Source organism: Ornithodoros turicata, chromosome 2, assembly GCF_037126465.1.
Source record: "Ornithodoros turicata isolate Travis chromosome 2, ASM3712646v1, whole genome shotgun sequence".
Classification (NCBI taxonomy): domain Eukaryota; kingdom Metazoa; phylum Arthropoda; class Arachnida; order Ixodida; family Argasidae; genus Ornithodoros; species Ornithodoros turicata.
The window spans coordinates 18,109,524-18,132,660 of NC_088202.1; the positions used below are offsets into that span (position 1 = coordinate 18,109,524).

The window sequence follows — 23,137 nt, forward strand, 5'->3', positions numbered from 1 at the left end:
GCAAGATGTGAGTAGCAGAAATAATCTGCCGTGCACAAAACGCAGTAAATAGAATAGCTTCCAACGATTAAGCAGAACATGATACATCAAGGTTGGGAATGGAAAACATGGCCATGTTGTACACTGGTGGTAAGTGAGCTTGTACGCCGCTCCTTCAGCCACCAGTATAACATTCTATATGAAATCCATTTTGGAATGCTGAATTGGCAGCTCCGTGTTTTTCTTTTACCAATCAATCAATCAATATTGAATTGGTCTTTTTTGTTTTTTTCATGAACTAAGTGGCAAATAATGGGTACATATTTTTCTTGTGTTTGTTCCTTGTATGCTCCAACCTCACAACAATTACTTTCCATTATGTTTTTGTAGTTGGTCAACCTACATTGTTCTCCACTCTTCCTCGTTTTTTGCTGCCTTTAAATGAGCTCTGCACAGGGGGAACAAAACTTGACCAACGCTGTAGTTCAATCATGTTTGCGTGAACTCGGAGTTCATAGCCTGTCGCTATTGGATTCAGTGGTTGTTACAGAACAGTGGGAATTAACGGCATTTAACCGTTCAGTTTCGTTTGGTTCGATGCAAAAGAAGCACCGTTTTCATGTGTATCATGACGTCATCCCCTCGATGCAAATCCCCCAGCGCGCGCCCTACCGAACCGAGGTAGCTGTTTTCAGTCATGGTCAGCTGGACTGCAAAGCCGTGCCGCTGTAGAATGCAGTGCAAGCATAGTCGCATGCAGCCAAATAGGTAAATGTAGCTAAACTCCAAGATGACAGCCTCTGTTTGTACAGAAATTAGCCATTACATCACAGAATACGTTACCTACAGTGAAGAGCCAGCAAGTTTTTACATAATTGTTAAAGCGTTTAAAATACTTTTGCATCTCCTAAATGCGACAAACTCTACAGAGTCTTTCCCTTTTGATAACTTATCAGGTGCATGCAACTTGCAGTAGGCAGGTAGAAATCCAGCGAACCCTTTCTCCCCCCCCCCCCCCCGGAGGTTGACCCACAATCCGCGTGAACCTTTAACACGTCATACATAGCCCTTTAAATACCATGCCAACGATGAGGACGGTGGAAAAAATACCAGCAGTCTCTGTTCAAAATATCGGCGGCTCTCGTCCTCAGGCAATTCCCTTCATGGAGCTAGCAGCGTTTTTGAACTGTGCAGAGCTCCTTTCATGGCGTGTAATCACACCAAATTTTGTCATATACTTTGCGAAATTGGTATTCACCTTGAGTTACAATGTTACGATGAGGACAAGAGTGGTTTAGGAACTCTGGGCTGTTGGGCTAGTCGGTACGTAACTCAGGATTTAAATAGCATTGTGCAAGGACACACGTACAAAAGGAAAAGACTGCGACAGGACGAGTACTACACAACAAGTAGCACTTGTCCTGTTGTAGTGTCTTCGTTGTTTTAGCCTTTTCCCAGGCTACCCTATTCCCTCAATCATGAGGATGGTTCTTTGCATGCTTGCTCTAATTTCTTCATGTGCCCATTTCTAGATGACCTGCTGGCTGAATTTGTGTCAAGGCATGCAGCACTGAGTGGAGCAATAAAAATGACGTATAATGTTCATCTGCTTCTCCACTTAGCAAAGAGCGTGCAGTACTTGTGTCCTCTTTGGGCGCACTCCTCATTTGTGTTTGATGGGGGGAATGGCAAGCTTCTAAAGTGTGTAACTGCTGCCAAGGGGCCACCACTTCAGGTGCTTGAGAGGACAGCAATGCCGCAAGAACTGGACCTTGCCCTCTCAACTATGCCACTGTCACAGCAGATAAGTAATGCATGCGAAAATATGTTGGGATATGCGAAACTTCAAAGTGCAACATACGTCGAAGAAGCATGTTTTCTTGGACGGCCAATGCCTGTGCACTATTTTTCGTTGGAGGAGGAAGATGCACTACAGCAATTTTGCTACAACAGGCCGCAGTCTGCTATCGAGTATCACCGCTTCGTGATGAATGGCATGGTCTCCACAGCCAGGCCTACACAAGGCCATCAAAAAGTGATTCCAGTGTTGTAGTCACACATTCTGAACAGTTCCTACAGGTCATAAGAATCCCGAAAGTATCTAAAGACGGTGACGAAAGGTGTGCTTTGCTATGCAAGAACATAATATTGTCTGACAACCCCAACGTCACACGGCTGCCTCTTTATATCTACGAATGTATGGTGTCTCCGCAGTTGACATTAAGTTCCATTTCACTCTCCGACATTCATAGTGTGTGTCTCTTCATAGGGTTTTACAATGACGGGAAATCATACGCCTGCATACTTCCTAATCATGTGTAGAGAGAATAATAATGGAAGGTAGGTGGGACTGTTGTGTGTAGCATTAGTTTGCAACATAAATTAGGTCTGCAAAAATGGCGCAATACGCCACATGGTTTGTCCCACGTGTTCGGGTCTAATGCTGTAAAGCTGTATGATGGTCATCCTATAAATAAGTTCCTGTGCTGTGAACAGAATAAATCCTATGGCCAAACGTTGAGAAATGGATATATTATAAAAATGGATATATAAAATTGATATCCAGGTTTCAACACTAGTTTTTGACGAAGTCACCTACTTTCTGCGAACATTTTTGCTAACGTGGTGGCTATTTTGGATGCCTTGCCTTGTGTCCTGTTTACAAAGCAAAGTGTTCACTTCGCATTTCATTTCTCTCTTTTTTTCTTTTGTCTCTGGTGTTGCGTAGTGCACCTACATATGATAACCAGTACTAATGCATCCAAGAAATGCATCACCACTGTCTTGATACCACTCAAGGAAAATATTCGTGCCGAATTAATTGGTTGCTGTATGTCAACGTTACTGAGCAGACATGGCACCCATCTCACACATACCTTTCTGTAATGAAGCTGCTGAGACAAAATTGTTTCGACGCTTGAGTGTCAGACATCAGTCCCAGGGGACCAGTGCATAAAAAATTCATTAATTGTGACCCGCCTATCTTCGTTGACAATTTTCTGGACTGCAGATAACATTGTTTCCTGTTGCGGTAACTGGCCTCCCAATGCGCTGTTCATCATGAACGTTTTGATGACCCTCTATCCAAGACAATGCTGAACTACTTGAATTCTCATACAGACCTCTCCATCAACAGATGCTGTCAATATATACGCAAAGCTTTTTTTTTTCTGTAAATAAATATATGACGGATCTCACTTCACAGTCAAGCATGCCACATGCTACATTGGGAAGCTGCTCCACGAACCAATACGTGTGTTGTCAGCGTCTCCCACTGAATTACCCTAACCATTGAGTTGCTTGTAGTACTATTTCTTTTGAAGAACGAAAATAGGGTAATTTACTTATTGGATGACCCTCGTATGAAGGCATCTTGTGGCAGGTGGTCAGATGTAGCGCCTATTGACCATGTGCACCACACACAGGTCCCGCTTGCACGAAACTCTGAGTGCAACTCTCAGCGAGTGTTGCACTCAAGCCTACTGTTTGTCAATTGGCTTCAAATGCCACTCCGGACTCAGAAAACAGCGTTTATTTTATTTAGTCAATGAAAAGAATGTACCTCAAGGATTCTATACGCGAAATTTCAATCCTGTTTACGAAGGCTGGGCATTTCTGTAAATTTTTGAAGATCTGCTGAGCCTCCACAAGTCTCGATGACGCAACGAGCGAGCGACGTAATCATAAGTTCATAAATTGCAATGATGTCATGTTCTGGAGACGACACCCGTCTCCCAGCAACGACACCGGAATCGCGGGAGGGTCACGTGGTGGAGCAGTCACGCAAGGCTGATCGAAAGAGGGGAAAATTGAAGAGATATCTTCTCCCTCCTTTGTGTTTCCTTCAAGGTCGGAGCCGTCTGGTGGTATGTCACGTAGGGCTTCGCTAAAGGAGTGCAAAAGGTGAGCCCCCCGGAAGATGCGAAGGGCAACAACGTTGCCAGATGAGAGCCGGACGCTCCGTCGGTGTATAACATGACTTCACGGTTCTCAAAAATAAAAATTCACTTTCTCTACCTTTCGCGCCACGTAGAGCCAAAATGTTTAGCAGGAATGTAAAGTGAGACAAGAAGATTTCATTTGCATAACTTTGTTAGGATTCTGTAGACATGAGATTTACTCCGTAGTGGCACTTTAAGTGGAGCAGTCGTTGAGTGTTGCACTCAAAGAGTTTCATGAAAGCAGGCCCAGATGTAAGAGTTCGCTTGTACAGTCACCTCATCGTCCTGTTAATCTTGTCAGGGTAGAGTAATTAAGTATATATGTACAGCATCCTGGTTGTTTTGGTGTGAGTTCTTCTATATAATGCAGTTGGCAAACTTACACTGTAATAAAATACACCTCGTTTTGTCTTCCTGTATCCCCAGATTTTTTTTTCTTTGTGGCTGGCACGCTTTAATGCCCACTTTGAAGTTTGCAGGTGAATAGTAAATGCTTTATGAGTCTACAGCGTCCTCAAGTAATATCTTAGCGATCCTCCAAATTCCGTCTTTCTAGCACATATATCTAACTCTAAGAAAGTGGACACCACTTCCACTTCTGCGCTTTAGAGGAAACCCTAGGAGAGAAATGCTCTCTTACAAAGTCTAGAAGAAAATGCAAAGGGTCTCCTAGAAGTTGTAAGAGAAACCTTGCTCTGTTAGAGAAGATTGGTGAAGCTTATAGGAAATGCCAGCGTCTCACAGGATCCTTCCTTCTAAGATATCCCTTAAGATGCATCGTTAGATCCCATTTGAAAGATATTCTGTGGGATGAGGAATTTTCTGTATGAAACCCTGTAGGAACACATTTTTGGTGTGAGAAATCCTAAAGGAAAGCACTGTCTTTGTGAGAAATTCTGTGGGGGTTTTCAGTAGTGTTCCCATCGTACCTTCAGTTCAACAGCGTTTCTGTCAGGACACCAGCTTTAACGAACCGTTTGCAGGTGACGTCACACATATTTCTGCTCTGAGCTACTCTTAAAAGGGGTTTTGAGGTTGAAAAGCTAGATGCCAGATAAATGGAAACGAGGGCTATTTGCGTCAACGTAGGGGAAGGTGGAGCAAGATTAGAAAGAAATTTGCACTTGGAAAGAGAATTGTTATTTTTTTCGTACCTTTTCTTAAAGCCATAGGTATATTCCAAGAAGTCTACAGCTCCTGATCCGTAAATCCGGTTCTAAAATAAACACTATAACAATAAAGATTCAAAAATGCAGGTCGTCTCATCTTGCCCCTGCCCTCAGGGCAAGACGAGGCATCGGGTGGAGCGAGATGAGACACGCCGTGGTAATGAACTATACAAATTAGTTTGCCCAACCCACACACCTTCACAGCCCCCTTGAGCACACCACCCACATGATGTGCAAGACAACCACACAGAACACGGAGCTATTTCCCTCCACCGTCCTTTGCAAACAAGGCACCGCCAGTCTGATGTGCCGCTGGTCGCTCGCTTTTGAGTGCGCTTCTGCTTTGCTGAAAATATCCCAGGTAACAGGAAAATTTACTGAGAAATACTAGGCAATATACAACAAATAAATATCTGGGGAACAAGCATAATCTAAATTACATGAAATTTAAATTGCATTAAATTTAAATTACATTAAATTGTCCTGTCTTGCCACGTGCATATACACGGATTCATCACTTTTACTGTTAAGAGTGCCCATATTTTTCATATCTCAAGATGAATGAATAAAGAAATAGGATGTGGACTTACATTGACAGAATAATCCTGCGAGACGCTACAGCGCAGATGACAAGAAAAATGAGTACAGAAAATCACGCCTTTATTGTGAGTCTTTACATTCCAGGCAGGGATAACCGATTTTTTTCTCCCTCTCTTCAACGCAACCACCAATACGGATAGTACTCAACTGCAATAAAGCAGATATGCAGATCCACCTATGAGTGAAGTTTCGAGCGCTTGGAGCAACGCGTCCCTGCGAGAGGCGTCGTGGCACCAAAAATGTCGCGTCTTACCCCGTGTCTCATTTTGCCCCACCACATTTTGCCTATACCTGCGTTCCAAGTTTTATACTAAAGTTTGTGATAAATACGCTGACGGTCGCCCCCGCGAATACCGAAATTTGTCCGACTGGGACATCATGGCGGGTCCCTCCGCCAGTGAGGAGGCCACAGGAGAAGGTGGATGAGGTTGCGATAACCAATAGGAACGGCTAACGCCATCGTCCATCTGATGTCAGAGCTGGACGCTGAGGGTCGGTACCTCGCCACAAGCACGGCACGCAGAAAAAATAATCGCTCTTGCCTGCGTACTCTGGCGTACAGCACAGTACATGCACGATTCAATGAACCATAGAGCATATTGTAGTATCACAAGCCCTTCAAGAAATTATTCACATAGCTTAGTGGGTGTACGAAAGATACAAAAAGGTATTCACACGTAGTTCAACCATGATGTTTTGCAGTCAGCAAGATGTGTCGGGTATGAATCCCTACAAGTGGGCCCATCAAAGACCAAATTTTCAACGCTTGCTTTTGGGAATAAACCAAAAGCCTCAATGTGGACAAGGGGTAAGTATTATACTAGTGCATATTGCGTTGTATAACCATGTAGATAGTTAGTAACTGTTCACTAACGAGGCACTGCTGGCACTACGAGGACGTACGACTAATTCAAAAGTCCGAGAAGCACAGTGATTGGGATATGACTTCGAAAACTCGCAGTTCTCTACTCTCTGGCCAATGATTGCATTCTTCCACAGCTGTTGTCGGCCCTTCGATTCCTCCAAATTGGTTTCACTTGCAGTCTAAGCCAGTCTAAGAGCGCATTTGAGTAATTTAAAGTGTGGTAAAAAGCGCTATTAGGTAGCGTTAGCAGAACGTTGGTAACGTTAGAGTGACAGTACCGTACTTACTGAAACCAATCACAGTATTTTGTGACTCTAATCTTTTGATTGGTTGCGGTAGATACAGTTCGAAGACCAGGGTATCAGCAGAATGCTAAAACTCTTTAGCAGCGATGACCACTAACTACTTCTAGTAAACACTTTGCGATTGAGTAGTTTAACTACTAGTTCGACAACTTTTCAGGGGAGTAGTTAAAAGTAATTTTTTTATCTACTGCAATGTAGTTTAACTACATCTATAACAACTTAACGTCGTCCATCAACACCAATCCCGTGTAGTGTTCTTGGACACCTAAATATGAATAAAAAGCAATGACAAACTTTGGCGCAAGCCATTGCTACGATCGTCAAATACAAAGCTTGCGGCGGGCTTCTTTCTGTGCCTACGCGATAGACTAAGTTGCGGAATTATTTCACAGCAAATGAGGCTTCACTATACAAGCATTAAAAGGGAAGATTTAGTACACATGCACGACAAAATTGCTCTGCACCTCCGTTTTCATCAAACAAGTAGCCAAGGTAAAAGTCGGAAGCACAATCGTGCCATAAACCTTGTGGCAAAATCGGAAGTAGTTCGCGGCTACTGTAGTTAACTACTTAAAATAATTGTGTAACTAGTAGTTGCCACTACATTTCTGTAAGTAGTTGATAACTACCTTTTAAATCAGGTACTTTAACTAGTGGTTTAACTACATGTAGCTAACTACTGGCCATCACCGCTCCTTAGTAGAGGGTTTTAGCACGGTCCCTCAATACTCATTCTGGTCTGGAAACTCCGCTCGAATACAATAGACAAGGTCACTTAGGGACAATTGCTCCCGCATGGGGCGATCGCGTCGTTCGGAAGGAGACACCCTCGTGGAGCAGACGACGTTTCCATAGCGCTGCGTGTTTTTAGGGAAGATTTGATCAGCTACTTTTTAAAGTTCATTTCGGGTTTAGAGCAGAAATAATTCTCGAATAGGTTCATGAGTTCAGCCCGAACATTTTAGTTCAGTTAGCGTAAATTTGCAGATTTTCCGCGTAGATTGCAACTTTCGTTGTTGCCTTTTTCTCACACGGAAAATGTTGGTTTTACTCTCACTCATATCTCTCAATGAAGGTTGAGAAACACATTAATTCATTCTGTTACACAATCACACAAACTAGTGATTGTGTGGTTTCCTCGTAGCATGCAGTTTGTTGCAATCTGAGCAGAGATAAAATTACGAGGTGATTCTATTTCAGAGAAGACATCAGACCTCAGAAGAAGTACTTATAGAAATCTTGCGTTGTAATCATGATCATCTGAAAGTCGTCTCTGGTGGTATGAGAGACGGGGGATACACATGCTATAAATCGCATGACTCGATCGTTTTCGGTGAAGAAATAAACTTATGTTGTTTTTCGATGTAGTTGACAATAACTGATCTATATTACACTATTAACGTATTGTAGATATCTTTACACACTTTGGGAAGATGTATCAACTTAAGATAGCAGTGGCTCTCATGCGTTCCCTTTAAACATAATGCACACGATCATCCCATGATAATATTTCTGAACCCTTCAAGTATTCAAGTAAGAAGAACCCTACTATTTTTGCGGCTTGGACTGACTGACCAACCAGTTGTAATAAGGAGATTCCAACATGATTTAAGCCGGGTTACTAAATTAACAGGATGGAATTTCCGCTTACTGAAGTGTGGCCCTAATAGCACTGTTCAGCTATAGAAATTGGCTGACGAGATTCAGGTGTCAAATTCATCGCGTTGGAGATAACCTCGGCGTATCAGTCAGATCAGTTCCAGCACGTTCCAATGAGCAAACTATTTAAGATGATAAAATTGTACTGGCGTGTGCTGCTACAGAATGAAGCTTTATGTGGGAGCGGCCACTGTTCTCATAGCTCGGAAATAAATTTTAGGACTGGCGAAGAACTACATTTACAAGAAAAACGTTGCAGTATCTGGTGACAAATAAATATAATAACCGGAAAGAGATTAGTAAGGAGAAATGCAGAAAATTTATTGAGTCAGTCTTTCACTTGAAAGTAATGATGAAGCCAAAGAAATGATATTTTGTAGCAATATACACGGCCATGAATGAGCTCTAGAGTCTGTAGTGTATAGGCCGCAGAAAAATTTCCGTATCGCAGATCAGAAAGGAAAAAGAAAAATGAAAAGGTAAAAGGGGTGAAAACATCATCCCTCCCTCTCCCCGCTTCCGATTCAGCAAAAACGAATATATCAGCCGGTATCGGGTGCGTAAACGAGTAAGCGGGTATTAGCTAACTTCGTTTACTGCTGCATCTTTCCTCGCAAGTTGTACCATAAGAAATGTTATTGTATTGAGATCACGTTGAAAGACCTATCATTTGAAAATTTTACGGTTCATATAGTGTTTGATGCTCCACAAATCACGCTCATCGCAGTACACCTCCAATAAGGCTATTAGCGAATGGTTTGTATTTATTTCCGTATAGCAAGTCATCGCTGTTTTGTAGACAAAGAAAAAAATACTTTCACTTCTCGTAAGGTTAAGGCTCCGAGGAATATAGTCATTCCAAAATGCTGCGTGCTCGTATCAGTCTCCTTCATCTCTGTAGATCACTCTTACACACGAACAGAGTGCAAAGATTGCAGTAAATTTCAAGGATATTTAAAAAAATGAACCTCTGTTTACGCACGCAAAACGCAAGCACCAAAAAACCAAAAGTTCTCACTTCCAACCACCCGCAGAAACACATGCAATCGATACGCGCAGGCACACGAAACGCAAGGACACGAAAGTCTCTTCCCGAGCGACGACGCGCCGCCACGTGTCGTCGGGGCGCCCTAAGTGAACTTTTCGCGGGAGTTTCCTGACCAGAAAGAGTAATGAGGGACCGTGGTTTTAGCAAGTGTTGCACCCACTCCCAAAACGAAATAACGGAATGTCACTCCATGACTTGAAAATCCGAGACGAGGTAGGGACGATAACAGACAAACACAAACACGGCCTCTTTGTGTTTGTCTGTTATCGTCCCTACCTCGTCTCAGGTTTTCAAGTCATGGATCGTCACCACCAGCTCGCTTGCTACCTAACTTTCCTTTCGGAATACCGCTGCCCGCTACTTCACAAAAAAGTGGCCCAATTCCAGCGTCACTACAAATTTAAAAAAAAATGACACAGATACCGCTACCGCTACCAAATGAAAGCAGCGTAAATACTATTTCGCTACTTTTCCGCTACCGTACACTTCTAGACCTGTTGCTCTGGGCCAGGTGGCGCAAGTGAGCAGCAACATCAGTGCCCCAAATTATGCAACACTCCCTAGTTTAGCAGACGACGCGGCACTTTCAAATACACGGTCCCGAGTTGTTCGCAGTTTTCAAGAAGCACCGCTTTTTCTGTGGATTTCCTACAGGTTTTGTAGCTTTCCTTGGCACCATACCGTTTGAAACACCATGCAAAACCCGCTGATGAAACTCCTTACTGTTTGGATTCGTGGCCTCTAGGGCCAGAAATGGCGCTGTGCAAACTTTAGTGCAACAACCCTCTAGGCAGCACCTTATTATAGGCACCGCGTTGCTGAATGTATTTTAAAACGGTGCAATATTTATGTTATCTCACACACCACTACTTACATACAATTATTTCCCATTGATTTTCACCTTGTGATGATCCACATTTAAGAGAGTATTGAATGCACAAAGCGCATATGCGCATTTATAATTTTCCAGTCAGAATATTTCGAACGCAAGGCTGTTTTTATGCAACAACAGTATTTTGTTCGAGATGGCCACGAATCCGAAACTCAAATTTTTCCATCTGCTTACTGTCGACGAATTGATGAATTTTCCCTGTTGTCAAGTGGCGCAACTGCCATCATACGCGATCACTCATTGAGGCATCATTCAGTACGTACCAGGCGCTAAAAACATCAAACGAATGGCATAATGTTTGCTCATACTTTCGCCAGAGCCAACGCCTCCAAGAAGAATAGGCAGCAGTCGGGGTGCTGTTGGCACAGTGCACCAAAATTCAGGTCTCACAGGATTTAAAAGTTACTGCTGTGGCCTACACCCTGGTCCCATGCTTCCAGCCACACGACAGTTTGTCTTGCGAAGCATTTGACTATACGAAAAAATTCGTTTAGTACGCTTTTTAGAGAGTATTAGTTCCTAAGGAAAAGTCTACCCGTGTGAAATTACCTCCGTAATGAAAGTTGTACAGAAAGAAAAATATGATGGAACTCCGAAGGAAACGTCAAACGTTGTGAGCAATCAATTGCCTTGAAATTAATCGCATGTGTACCGGCACCAAGCAAATGTGCAGACAGCAATAACAAGCATGTTGGCATACAGTGACTCCCGAATAATATTATTATGTCTTCATTTTGGTTGGCTCACATACATACAGTGTAACATATTTAATAGTAAACAAAAACTTGGTTGTGTTCAGCAACCTGTGTAATCTAAGCAGTAGTTTATTCAGAATCCCAAGTACGGGAGGTTGTTGCACAAAATTGGGGGTGGGGGTCATTATTACACTTACGCCATAACATCTCAACGTATACATTACGAACAAGTCTTTCACAAAAAACACAATGATTGATTGCCAGCGCTCATTGGCTTTTTCGTGAATAACTTGTTTACGTTGTCCTTGGGTACTTGGAAGCTCCATGTGTTGTGTTTGTCGCTAGGTGGCGTTCGCCTCGGCTTGTTTGCGTATCGATTCCGACATTATAGAGAGTGCACAGTAGTGATGGGCAATCCAGTTCACTTTGGTGAACTCGTTCGTACAGTTCAGTTTGGTTCACTGAACCGTTCAAAAGATTCGTTCTTTCGTTCATCTTTCCGTGACGTCATAACATCACGTGACCGATCTCAACGGCGAACCGGCATCTACTTATGTGCTGGGTTTTAGGTTGTAGACAGTAATTGAGTAAGAGTTCTGTTTTGTGGGCGAGTGTGTTCCATGATGTTCCATGACATTACCGCGTTAAATCTGACAGTTACCTGCTGGCCATATTGGTCATATGTTGCGATAAGCGAATGCATGTTTATGGGACCGTCTTTCGCTGTCATGAAGAAAATAAACAATTCATTCTGCCGCACTGTAATTCTCTCGTTAGTTTACATTTTCTTCAGTCCACTTTCCGCTTGCTTCCGCCTCTCGGCAGGGCTTTCTTTGATCACGCAAATTCACTTTCATAGTTACTTTTTGGTCCCCCCCTTCATAGTAGGTCCATTCTTTTCGCCTGCACCCCGGCCCTGAACTAGTTCAAGCAGTGCAACCCTCTCACAATCTTTTCGCCATGGACCTTTCATGTATTTAAGAACTGGTGATGGACCTGTGCAGCACTTTTCTTTCGAAAAGAATGAACTTAGTCTACGGGAAACAGCGAGACTCACTGCGACCTGCTAGAAAGAATCGAAAGCCACCCACGATCGAGCTTACTTCACGCTCGACGTAGTGTTTCCGCCGTTCCCGGCGGTCGAATGAATCAACACTCAACTATTCCGGTGCAGGCGCCATCTGTCGGCATTGCTCTGAAGCTTGAATATGACAGGCCACGAGCTCGATTGGCCACACTGAGAGCTTACCGGTTCGTGATTGGCCAAGCCCCACGATCTGGGATGAATCGGAGAGCACTGAAGGCGAGTCGCAAAGCCGGGGATCGAAGAACGATAGAGAACTCAACTGAATCGAAGGAATAGGAGAACGAGGAGAGAACCGTTCACTCGCGAGCTGAATTGAAGAGCAACGGAATCGTTTGCTCTCAAACGGTGCACTGGTTCTTCGGTTCTCCGCGACTCGCTGCGTTCTCGGCGTTCTCCGCGACTCGCTGCGTTCTCGACGTTCTCCGCGACTCGCTGCGTTGTTCTTGCTGGTCTCCTTTGGAATCTTAGCGTTGGTTCACTACGGCGCGTCGATATCGAGCTTTGTGGCGGACGTCGTATGGGTGGAAGTATTCAGAATCAAAAATGTGCTTTCTGATTTTTTGTTAATGATCGGCTCGCTATACGTATCGCTGGTGGTGATCTGCACTCGATAAATCCAAGTTATTTGTCATGTATACCGGAAAAGGGCCTTTCTGGCTAGTATGTGAGATGGCGGACATGTTTTTCATGTACGTATTTAGTAATGATCAGTACTTAGAAATCTTAAACCAGTCCCCTGGTGCCTGCCTACTTCGAATTTGGCGCCTCAGTGGCTACGGTAGAGGCTCCGCATAAAAAACTAGTAATGATAAGGGTCACATGACCCACTGGCGTCAATGATTCGCGAACGAATCTTTCGAACGAGTCCCTTCATGTTCACTGATTTGTTCGAGCACATCAGATAGGGCCACGCGCGCTGAGCTTCGCCTGGCTAACTACTGCGCATGCGTTCAACACTGCTTTACAGCGGCGAACATAGATGGCGACACGCGCACCATCGACTGGAGGAGAGTGGAGAAACGAGAAACTGTGAATCGAACGCAGCGGAACGCGGAACCTGACAAAACGGGGACGTCTAAGCGAACTGGTGAACGAGTACGATCGACAATAGTGAATGAGTTCATTCAGTTTGTGCCCGGGATTCGTTCATTCCGAACTGTTCATTCGCGAACGACACATCACTAGTGCACAGATAAAAAAGTTAGGGGTTGTCGCAAAACATTTCTATGGTATCGGGGGCGTGCAAAGGGGGCCTGGATAAATCACTGAAGATAAGGTAATTCTATCTTGCCAGAAATGCTTCACCTGAGGCGCAAACACATTAAATCAAAGTCGGCGGTAGGTTTGCAAGGCAATGACTTTTGCGATATTTCGTTGCGTTTCCAGTATATTTTTTGCATTTGTGTTCCAAAAGACACTCCTGCTTTTTTTATCTTCCATGAACAATAAAGTTGCAAAACTCAATTTCAAATATGCTATCAACACGCTCACACTTGTTTTGCAACCGGCTGTACGATGGAAAATAGCTTCGTAGTCCATATTATGCAGTATGAAGGGAATTGTCTCAGGACGAGAGCAGCGATATTTCGAAAAGAGGCTGTTCTTCTTGTGGGCCCAGAAGAAGAACGGTCTCTCTTCGAAATATCTGCGGCTGTCGTCCTGAGGCAATTCCCTTCATACTTACCAGTTCGCTGGATTTCTACCAATCTATATTGTGCAGTATGTTATACATACCTGTTCGTGTTTCGCACAGAATAACACAATTTATATTCCTAAATATTCGATTGCGCATAGCGTTTGAAGGTTAGTGAAATTGAGAAAGATCGTCACATCAGTCTGCGAGATTAACAAGCAACTAAAAGTAATTCTCCTTCACTGAAGTAAAAATTCAGCTTCGCCATTTTCTCACCTTTTTTCACTGTCTTGCACGTCTTCCATGCTATGAGAAGTAGCTGTTGCAGTAACGGACAAAGAGTACCCTTGCTACCCATATGTGTAGCCACAATACTTTTCCGTTACCGATTTAAAATGTATCGGGAGCGCTACTCCGCTACTGGAAAAAGTAGCGAATACTGTAGCGGCACCCGCCAATATACGCAGGCAGACCGCTCGAAATCCCCAAGTGAACCCCCCCCCCCCCCCCCACTAGCGACTGTACTAACAGTGCCGCTATGTTCAACACTGGTTTTACGTTATCGTACGCTATAGCTGTACGTGTACAACAGGTACCTCAAACAACAGTGAGCAAAAACACCAAAAGGACAGGTCATCGTTTTTGAGCTACGACGTGCTGTGCATTTCTCTCTCTCTCTCTCTCTCTCTCTCATTCTTTCTTTTTTTTGAAAAGTTACCCTGACATTTTCTTCTCGAATGGAGTATGTCGGACAAATCCTTCTCCATGGCACGAAGCGAAATAACGGATAGGAAGAGATAGAAGGTCGTGATCAAATTTACTTTTTTTAGAACTTCGTGGAGTTAGATGTGGCATGTGCTGTGATACTCACTCAGTGTAAAGTACTCTGGTCCTTCGCGTTGCACGGTCCCGAAAGCCTTCTTGTTTGCATGCTTCGTAGGAGATACGGCCTTCTGGAAAACGTTCCTCCCACTTCTCAACCATGTACTTTAGCCTTTGTGACCGGAGTCCGAAGAGATATTTTTGGGGTACGAATTTTTTAGATAACCTGATTAGAAAGAGAACCGGTTGCTGCTGGACACCGACTCGACAAGAGGTGGTTGCGCCCCGTAGTGACACCTTTTTCGACCATATAGGGAAGAGGAAAGTGGTACCGTAGCCTTAACGCTCCAAATTACGGTGTCTGAATACGAGTTCCTTTTGCGTAGAGTAAGGAAGCTACCATTTCATGCACAATAGTATAAATCACTTCCAATTTCGCGCCTGCTTGCGAGCCACCCTCTATCAGCGTCCGCTCACACCTATATTTCCGCTTCGTAGTGCTTGGCTTGGCAAACACCAGACACCGCAGGGGTGCCATTTTGAAAAGCGGATCACCTAACATCATGATTCTGCGAAAGACCGAGTCGATGAATCGTTCATCCATGCAGATTTGTGCAGGCTATTTGTGGAAGAGGTGTCTCCACACCACGGTACACGCAATTCAGGCGTCAAAGCGCCCTAACAGCCAAAGCCCTTCTGTGAGCTGGCGGAACTACGCCACTACGCTTCCGGCCTGGTCCTTTTCACTCCGTCACCCCGTTTCTTAGATGGAGTCACGGCGTTTGACTTGAGTCACGAGCAGCGAAAGTGGGCATGGCCGTTTAGTGAATGGAGTCATGACTCCTTTCAGTTTGTAGTTCAGTTTGAGTTTGAGTTTGGAGTTGTTTCTTCGTAAATACGCCCACTAGAACTAAGTGAATGACCTGATAACGTATGGTGAGCCACGTTCTTTGGAGCATGGTAATCGGAGAAAAATGCGCTGTTGAGTGCCCCTTTACGCCTGCCGATGAACTGGCAACTGACATAATTTTTCATGTTACGACCTCCTATGAATTGCGGCCAATATTATAATCTAATACCCAGTCTGGACTGCCACACAAAATCTGGACCATCCGCACAATCGGCACTCGATCACCAACGCGGATGCCCGGTTCGACGTACCCTCAGTGACTGCACTTGACGCTGAGTTTCCCGGCTTTCATCTGATGCCATCCGGCAGGGGCAGGGAGAAATGAAGTCACTGCGTCTGTACAAATCCTCCTTGAAGTGTGTAAACCCAGTCACGAACGCCGGGCAAATGTCCGCGTTGTTAATCTAGGTCGCGAAGGCACTCCTTGTCCGCATGTATAAGAGTGCTCACGAACGCCACCTCATCATAAAGACTGGACGCGATGTGGATCCTGAGTCAGTGTGAAATAAGTACATCACTTCCAACGTAATGTGACTGGAAAGTGATCGAAAACTCCTATTCTACTCAAGGGCGAAGCACAAACAAAGCGACACCGTATAGCAGACGTACCCTAAGAACACACTTGCGTCCATGGGATATCCGACGGTTATCATACAGGGACAGACGGGACGTCCACCGGAGGGCGAAAATGGTCCACAGGGTATCCCCCATGTGTTAAAATGGAACTCACACATGTCTTCACGATATCCTTGTGATTGTCCGTAGGATGTCATCAAGGACCGATGTAGGAGATTGTGATGACACAGCAGGGACGTAATCTAGCATTGTTTTAGTGTACCTTATTTGTTTTCGTCACGAACCACACGGAGTTTTGACAACTTCTGTTTCACTGATTGATTACTGTCAATTCATATTGACAAACTGCCGCATAAAGTGTCAATAACGGAAATGAGCGAGGCAATTTAAAAAGACAGAAATCTAGAAGGTGAAAAAAAAAAGAAGAGAAGTTTTGCCCGGAGCACAAAGACCGACAAACACACTTCAAAAGGTGCTGGAATTCCCTTCCGAAGAAAAATCAGACACTATTTATCGCTTGTTATGCAATCCTTCATAGGTTCGAGAGTCCTGCTCGCCTCGGACACAAAACGAAGGGTGAGCTATCGAAGTTTAATTAAATTTAGCAAACACACAATACTCAAGCGAAGAATTGCATGAAGTGTCAACTCTCAAGCAATGCGAAGCCTATGCTTCTTACTGCTTTTGGGTTGAGACATTCGGGTAGGACTTTCAAAAGTCAAACACAGTGCTAGAGAATCGCGCTGTTCTGTCTTTTCCGCGGTAAATGCTCCAGGTATCATGGACATACCACTTCTTTGGGGGAAGAAATTTTACGTAGGACCAGCCTCTCTTCTGACGAATTCCGTTCAGCCCGTGGGATTGGCCCAGAAAGCAAAACAAATGTGTCACTTAATGTCTGGAGAGTCTTAGCAGGGAAATTGAAAGTATTTCTCATCCCGATAGCTACCCACTGGCAGAGGATGTACCTGAATGACTCTGCACGGACAATCCGCGAGTGTCATCCTCAGGACATTCTGGGAATAGACATCGAAGGACGACGACACGAAGACAATGTGAGGACGTGCTGGGGATCGTCTGTGTTCTTGGGGTACATGATGCAATTAAACATAGCAGGACAAACACAATATAACCATCACAATTCCCTCGTTCTCCCGCGGATGAGCACGCAAATTGATGTGAGATTCAGAAAGTTTGGAGTAGTCTTCATATTTACTAGGAATCCACAGCATGACAACGAATAACTACATGCATCAAGTTACGTGAGCACCTCTTTAAGAATGTAATCAATGTGAAAGTCGTCGTCATCAGGAAAAATGGGCTCGCGAACGTGTAGTATTGTCTTAAACGTTAGCAGAAGCGAGGATTCAAAGCGCGCGCTTGAATATCACGTCTGCGGTTTTTGTGTGGGTGCTCGTCATGTGTGATGGACCAATAAACGTTGTGGACAGTGCATAAATATTTAGTCGGAGTTACGAAAGACAAGCCAATCCTTTTCAGAACTTCAAAATTTCATGGGCATTTACAAATGCATTAATTGTGGGGAAGTAATCCAAATTTCCCAATGTGATTCCATTCTCTGACTCTCATGAGAGAATTACCTATTGACATTTCGCATTTGTTTCAGTGTCTAGGGGGTGCAGAAGGGCAAGGGAAATGCCCCGATGGATGCATATGCGCAGTAGGATGGATCTGCATTAATCCAGAAGAGCCATATGCCCCTCCTCACCCCGACGAGGAACCTCATTGATTAAAACTTCATCCAGAACAACCTTGTGTAATTCATGTGTGTGTCTGTGAAACACGGGGGGGGGATTAATGCTCTTTGTACCTTCACTGAGTATCACCCGGGTCTTGCTTTACTGTGAAATATCTGGGAAAGACAGGGTGAACGTGGGCAGATATGTATGAAAAAATTAGTGTGACGCGCTTCTTTAGACTCGACTATTCTCACAGGGAGGTGTAGATACCGTCGCTCATATGACATAATTTTTTAAATCATTATTCTCTCTCAGTAGCAAGGACTGGAATGACCATTCAGAAACCGTGCTTGTCCTCAGTGGTCCGATTTAGGTTACCTGACTTATCATTCCACCGAAACATGTAAGCCACCATGATTTGTTCGTTTTTTAAAGACAGCTATTTGCTCTCATGTAATGCCCGCAGGGGTGCTTGAGGTAGTTTCCTAAATCGAGAACAGTCTGCTATCGCCAGGTCATAAATCAATCGTATGGACTCAAACGAGAACTAAGCGACTGGCGTCACAGCCACAGAAGCCTGGAGATGTTCTGTTAGAACAATGTTTTACTATACCCAAATCCCAGGCGCGTGGCTGCCATCCTGAATACGCGCGGTGTAATAACTTAATCCACTTCTTCGGATACGCTACACTTTTCCACTTTGGATAAGTCTTTCTAAGGGGCAATTAACATTCCCATTGTACGTAGTCGAAAAACACACAAGAGTGTCCTTAAGGAGAGCAGCCAAAGTGATCTGGAGGCTTGACCACCCTTCCTGAGCGAGTGGTGACTTCTCTTCGTACGAGACCCTTTTACTCTGGTTCAACAGGTGGGTGTGGACTCTTCCCAACTTGCAGGTGACGACTGGTACGCCTGGTGAGGCCAGTCGAAATCTCGACAACGTATGACCTCGGTGCAGAAGCCTGACTGACGATGCTTTGTAGTGCTCTGCCCGCTGCTGCCCGCGATGCTTTGTAGTGGTCATGACGGAATCAAAGAGGCTTCTCGAAGGAGATGTTTGCCTGTAAATGTCGATCCATGAGCAATTCTGCAGGTGAGTATCCATTTGCGCCTGGCGTGGTTCTGTGCACAAGCAATGCATCACTGATCTGAAGGCTTCGCCAGCAGTGTCTTCGCCGTCTGAACAGTCCGTTCCGCTTGTCCGTGACTTTGAGGGTAATATGGACTGGAGGTGGGATGACTAGCTCCAATCCTTTGCAGGAACGCGGCAAATTCTGCTGAGCTGAACTGCGGCCCGTTGTCCGTCCGTACCACCCGTGGGATGCCGTAAGAAGCGAGAATCGGCCCTAAAGGCCTCGACGACATCAGCAGATGTTTTCGTAGACAACTCCTTCAGTTCAAAAAACTTTGAGAAATAGTCAAAAAGGACTGTGTAATTCCGCCTGTTTGCGTAGAAGATCCAACCGTATGTCAGTGTCTTGGTGGGAGTTCCGTCCGTAGTAAAAGATTGTTCTTACAGGGAACAGATATTTCTCCCTTATCTCCTCGGCTCAGCCCTAATCACATCAAGCGCCGACTACGCGACACCTACAAACTGATCCCTACGAATTGGTGACCCCGAACGTGATTGTCCATTATATTTGATTAGATGTAAAAGAAAAATACGTGGTGATTGTAGTCGCGTACTCGAAAAGCACATTTCCGCTTTGGTAACGTCGATTGACCTATAATGTCCTACCCCGCATTCGACTCAGCCTCTGATGAACTCCTAAAAACATCTGCACTACAGGCTTCCTAAATAGCGCAACTGCTCCGCGATGTACCACAACTGCCTCTGGACCACTGATCTCTATAGTATAGGCTGGATCGCGCATAGGGTGCTCGAGAGCGTGGTCACCGGCCGCCATATTGGTGGGCCCAACGCGTCCTGTCGTCTGCATTTAGTTCAAGCGGGGCTGCCCGTATTTTTTAAAATTTCCTTTAAATTAAAGGGCATGTCATGCCAATTTGTTGCAGCTTTGAGTACACTTCACACGGACAGAGAAAGACGGATAATTTTTCACAGGTAAGCTTTTTATTTTGAGGAAAAATCTGTTTATTCGTATCGCATGCATCTGACAACCCGGAATTGCTTGCATTGCTACTTCGCTGGTGCCATTACGTACTAAGAAAGTATGTGTGGCTGCTCCTATCAATCTCAAAACTATGTATTTTCTATAAACAATGCGCTTGCGCTATACAAGTTCCCCTCCCAGTCGCTCAGCTGTGCCGAAGAAGCGGATGCAGAACCTGCGCCAATATGCCAATTTGTTCCACTGTTCTTGTAATTTGTGAGGTACGGTGGAAGTAAATAAACTGCTGTGTTAACCTCGTATGTGTAGTCGCTCCTACAGCGTGGTAAGTGCTGTCCGATATAGTGATGTCAGTAAATAGGATTGATGATATATATTTATATTTCTGTTATTGTGTAATCTTAGCCGCTTGTATAAATGTATGTTTCCTCAGCCATTCTTTTTCTTAATGTAACTGCCGCGTTTGAACAAGTAAATGTTGAAAAATATTATCGGATCGCACTAGCTTATAGCTATGATCCGACTGGTCTGCAGTGCCTTACCGTGTACATTACGATGTTGTCAGCTCAATAAAAAAAAAAGTCATGCGTGTGCGTGCTCTTCGTGCACAGCGCTTCGAACAACTGCAACACACTCGTGACAATAGCGTTATTTTCAGATGAGGAATGGGAAGTTTCATCGCCAGGGGCTATGCTCCACCGCATAGCTGGTGATGGTGGTGAATAAAATAATAAACGCCTTCACAATAAGGATCGAGGTCTTATTGTAGAACACACACAGACACACTCGTAGAATATAATACGAGAATGGAAAAAGTCAAACAAGAACCATACAACACCAAACCACACACGAACGAGAACCGCGCGGAACACCACACGAAAACCGAACAACAAACGATATCAAACAAAAATATACAAACGGAAGTACATTAGAATAACAAACAGTGTGAAACCTTTCTGAGCAAAAAGAATTAATTTTATAGGTTGACATTCACCATATTCGCCTTCATGCGTATGCTCCCTGTGCAGACCCCTATTCGGAATACAGGCAGCGGAGAAGAAAAAGAAGGCGATTACCATTAAAAACTACAGGAACACTGTTGAAGCACGTTTTGAACACATCAGCAAACTGATTCCTAAGAAAGATGCGTGCTAATCAGCAATGAGGAGCGTTCAAAGCGCAATCAATACTAAAAATTAAATTGCTTCCCACTGTTTCCTATAGGAGCAGCCGACGCAAGTGGGCCCTCCAACATGGCGGCTGGTTGCCGCACCTCTCTCCCACGAGCCCCTCTCCTATGCGCAATCCAGCCTTTATACATAGAGTCTGTGCTCTGGACGCGTTTCCCAGATATGCCACGATAATGTCTGCGGCACCGGTGACAACAGCTCAGTCGGCAGTCCCAAATGGACCAAATTAACACAAAACGTTTCGGTGGCCTAGCGTACCTCACATCGCTTCAACCGGGTCTGCACTTTCGACGCTGACACCGATCCACTTGACCTTTGCCACAATATCGGGTGGCTTGGTGGGATTTCCACCCCAAACTCCATCGGAGATTTCCTGCACGACCTGTCCTAACCACAGCCGCGGTCCCAGAGAACACGAATAGACAAATAAGACAAGACAAATAACAACAAGAGAACAGCTTCATTTCCTGAGTGTAACCAGGAACCTGCCTTCGCACACTCTCCTGCATGCCCCGACGAAGACTCCCATATTCCTTCCGGCGGCTGAGACCATTGTGATAAACCAAACAGCATGTCGTCAGTCTGTCTTTTTCGGGGTTTTCAGGTTAAGTTTTCAGGATTATGTTTCGCACAATGCTCTGACTCACTTGGCAAGCGATGTTCGTGTTCGTGGGGCTCTGGGTGTCTGGAGTGCCTTTCCTTCGAGGATTTTATGCAGATGCTCAAGAGATCTGTGACGAAGCCTGACAGACCCCTAGAGCACCTGCATAACCGTATTCATGAACTAAGGTCTGCACCTTTTACACGATCAGCCACATCAGATAAAGTGACCCTCTCTGTTGAAATTACATGGGCAACGTTCCACCTGGCTGCATTCCACCCATGTACAGGAAGGTCACTGTGCCAGGACGACTTCTGTTGCAGTGCAACTCAAAGGACAGCACATGTTTATTGCATCATGGAAGTATCGTCGTGGTCAGTGGTGCTGCCCTCAGCAGTTCAACATGAGGCATGCATTGTTGACAAAAAGTTTCACAGAGTTGAGGACCTGTACGTTCGCTTTGTGACTCCTCCATTCTGGACATCTACGTTGTTAACGAGCTGCCTGTGTCTCCCACCTTGCCACTGTCTGCTGTCCGCATGAACTGTGTGAGGCTTTCAGTAATGGCAAATAGATACGCGATATTTCCTTTACCGCACACATAAATGTAATTTTTATGTGCGCAGTCGGGCGCACTGTGACATTTTGATGTCTGCTTTCTCTCTCTCTCTCTCTCTATGTATACGAGGTGTATCTTTTTAGCTGCAACAGATTTTCAAAAAGGAGGAGTTGCCTTATGGCACTTTGACTTTTTTATTGCATTAGTCAATGATGCTGCTACTCTACAAAGCGGTATTTTTTTCTGTTAGGGGACTAATGAACAGATATATTTTAATCGACACTTTAATTATTGACTTGAGAAAGCACATTGCATTTGCGATATTAAAGCCTGACCTCCACGTGATGCGCTCAAGCCACAGATGAAGCACAAAATAGTCACAGCATACACTACAGATATAAGGATTCTACCACTGCTGTCTGCTGTAAACAGCAAGGGATCGGCAAAGGAGCGACAGTAACGTCTATCTCTGCTCTCACTTTGCGTCAGAGAAAGACGTCGTACATAATCCAGGCAAGCCCTTATCGCGGTATGTTTCACTTTTTTTTTCCATTGCAAAGAACTTTGTCGTGCGTCACCACTATATGTCAGTGCTCATTGTACCAGTGAAGTGCAAGAGCTGTGGCCTGCAGACTAAAGGAGTGACAAACGCAAAATAGAAAAATAAAACAAAGATTGGGAAACATACCACGATAAGGGTTTGCATGAATCTTGTCAAGTTGGGGTGGATATATTGACGTTACTGTCACTCTTCTGCAGGTCACTTGCCGTTCGCAGCAGACAGCAGAGCTGAAATAGTTAGGTCTGTGATGTTCATTCATATTCCATTTGTGT

The 23,137-nt window shown here is 44.5% G+C and overlaps 1 long non-coding RNA gene across 1 annotated transcript in view; it reads left to right on the forward strand.

Moving 5' to 3' along the window:
- Nucleotides 1–17,952, forward strand: part of LOC135383169 (uncharacterized) — a 63,959-nt gene extending 46,007 nt beyond the window's left edge. Inside the window, exons 2-3 of the long non-coding RNA XR_010419711.1 lie at nt 6,392–6,497; nt 17,809–17,952. This is a non-coding gene — a long non-coding RNA (uncharacterized LOC135383169). The remainder of the gene's footprint in view (nt 1–6,391; nt 6,498–17,808) is intronic.
- The last annotated feature ends 5,185 nt before the right edge of the window (nt 17,953–23,137 follow it).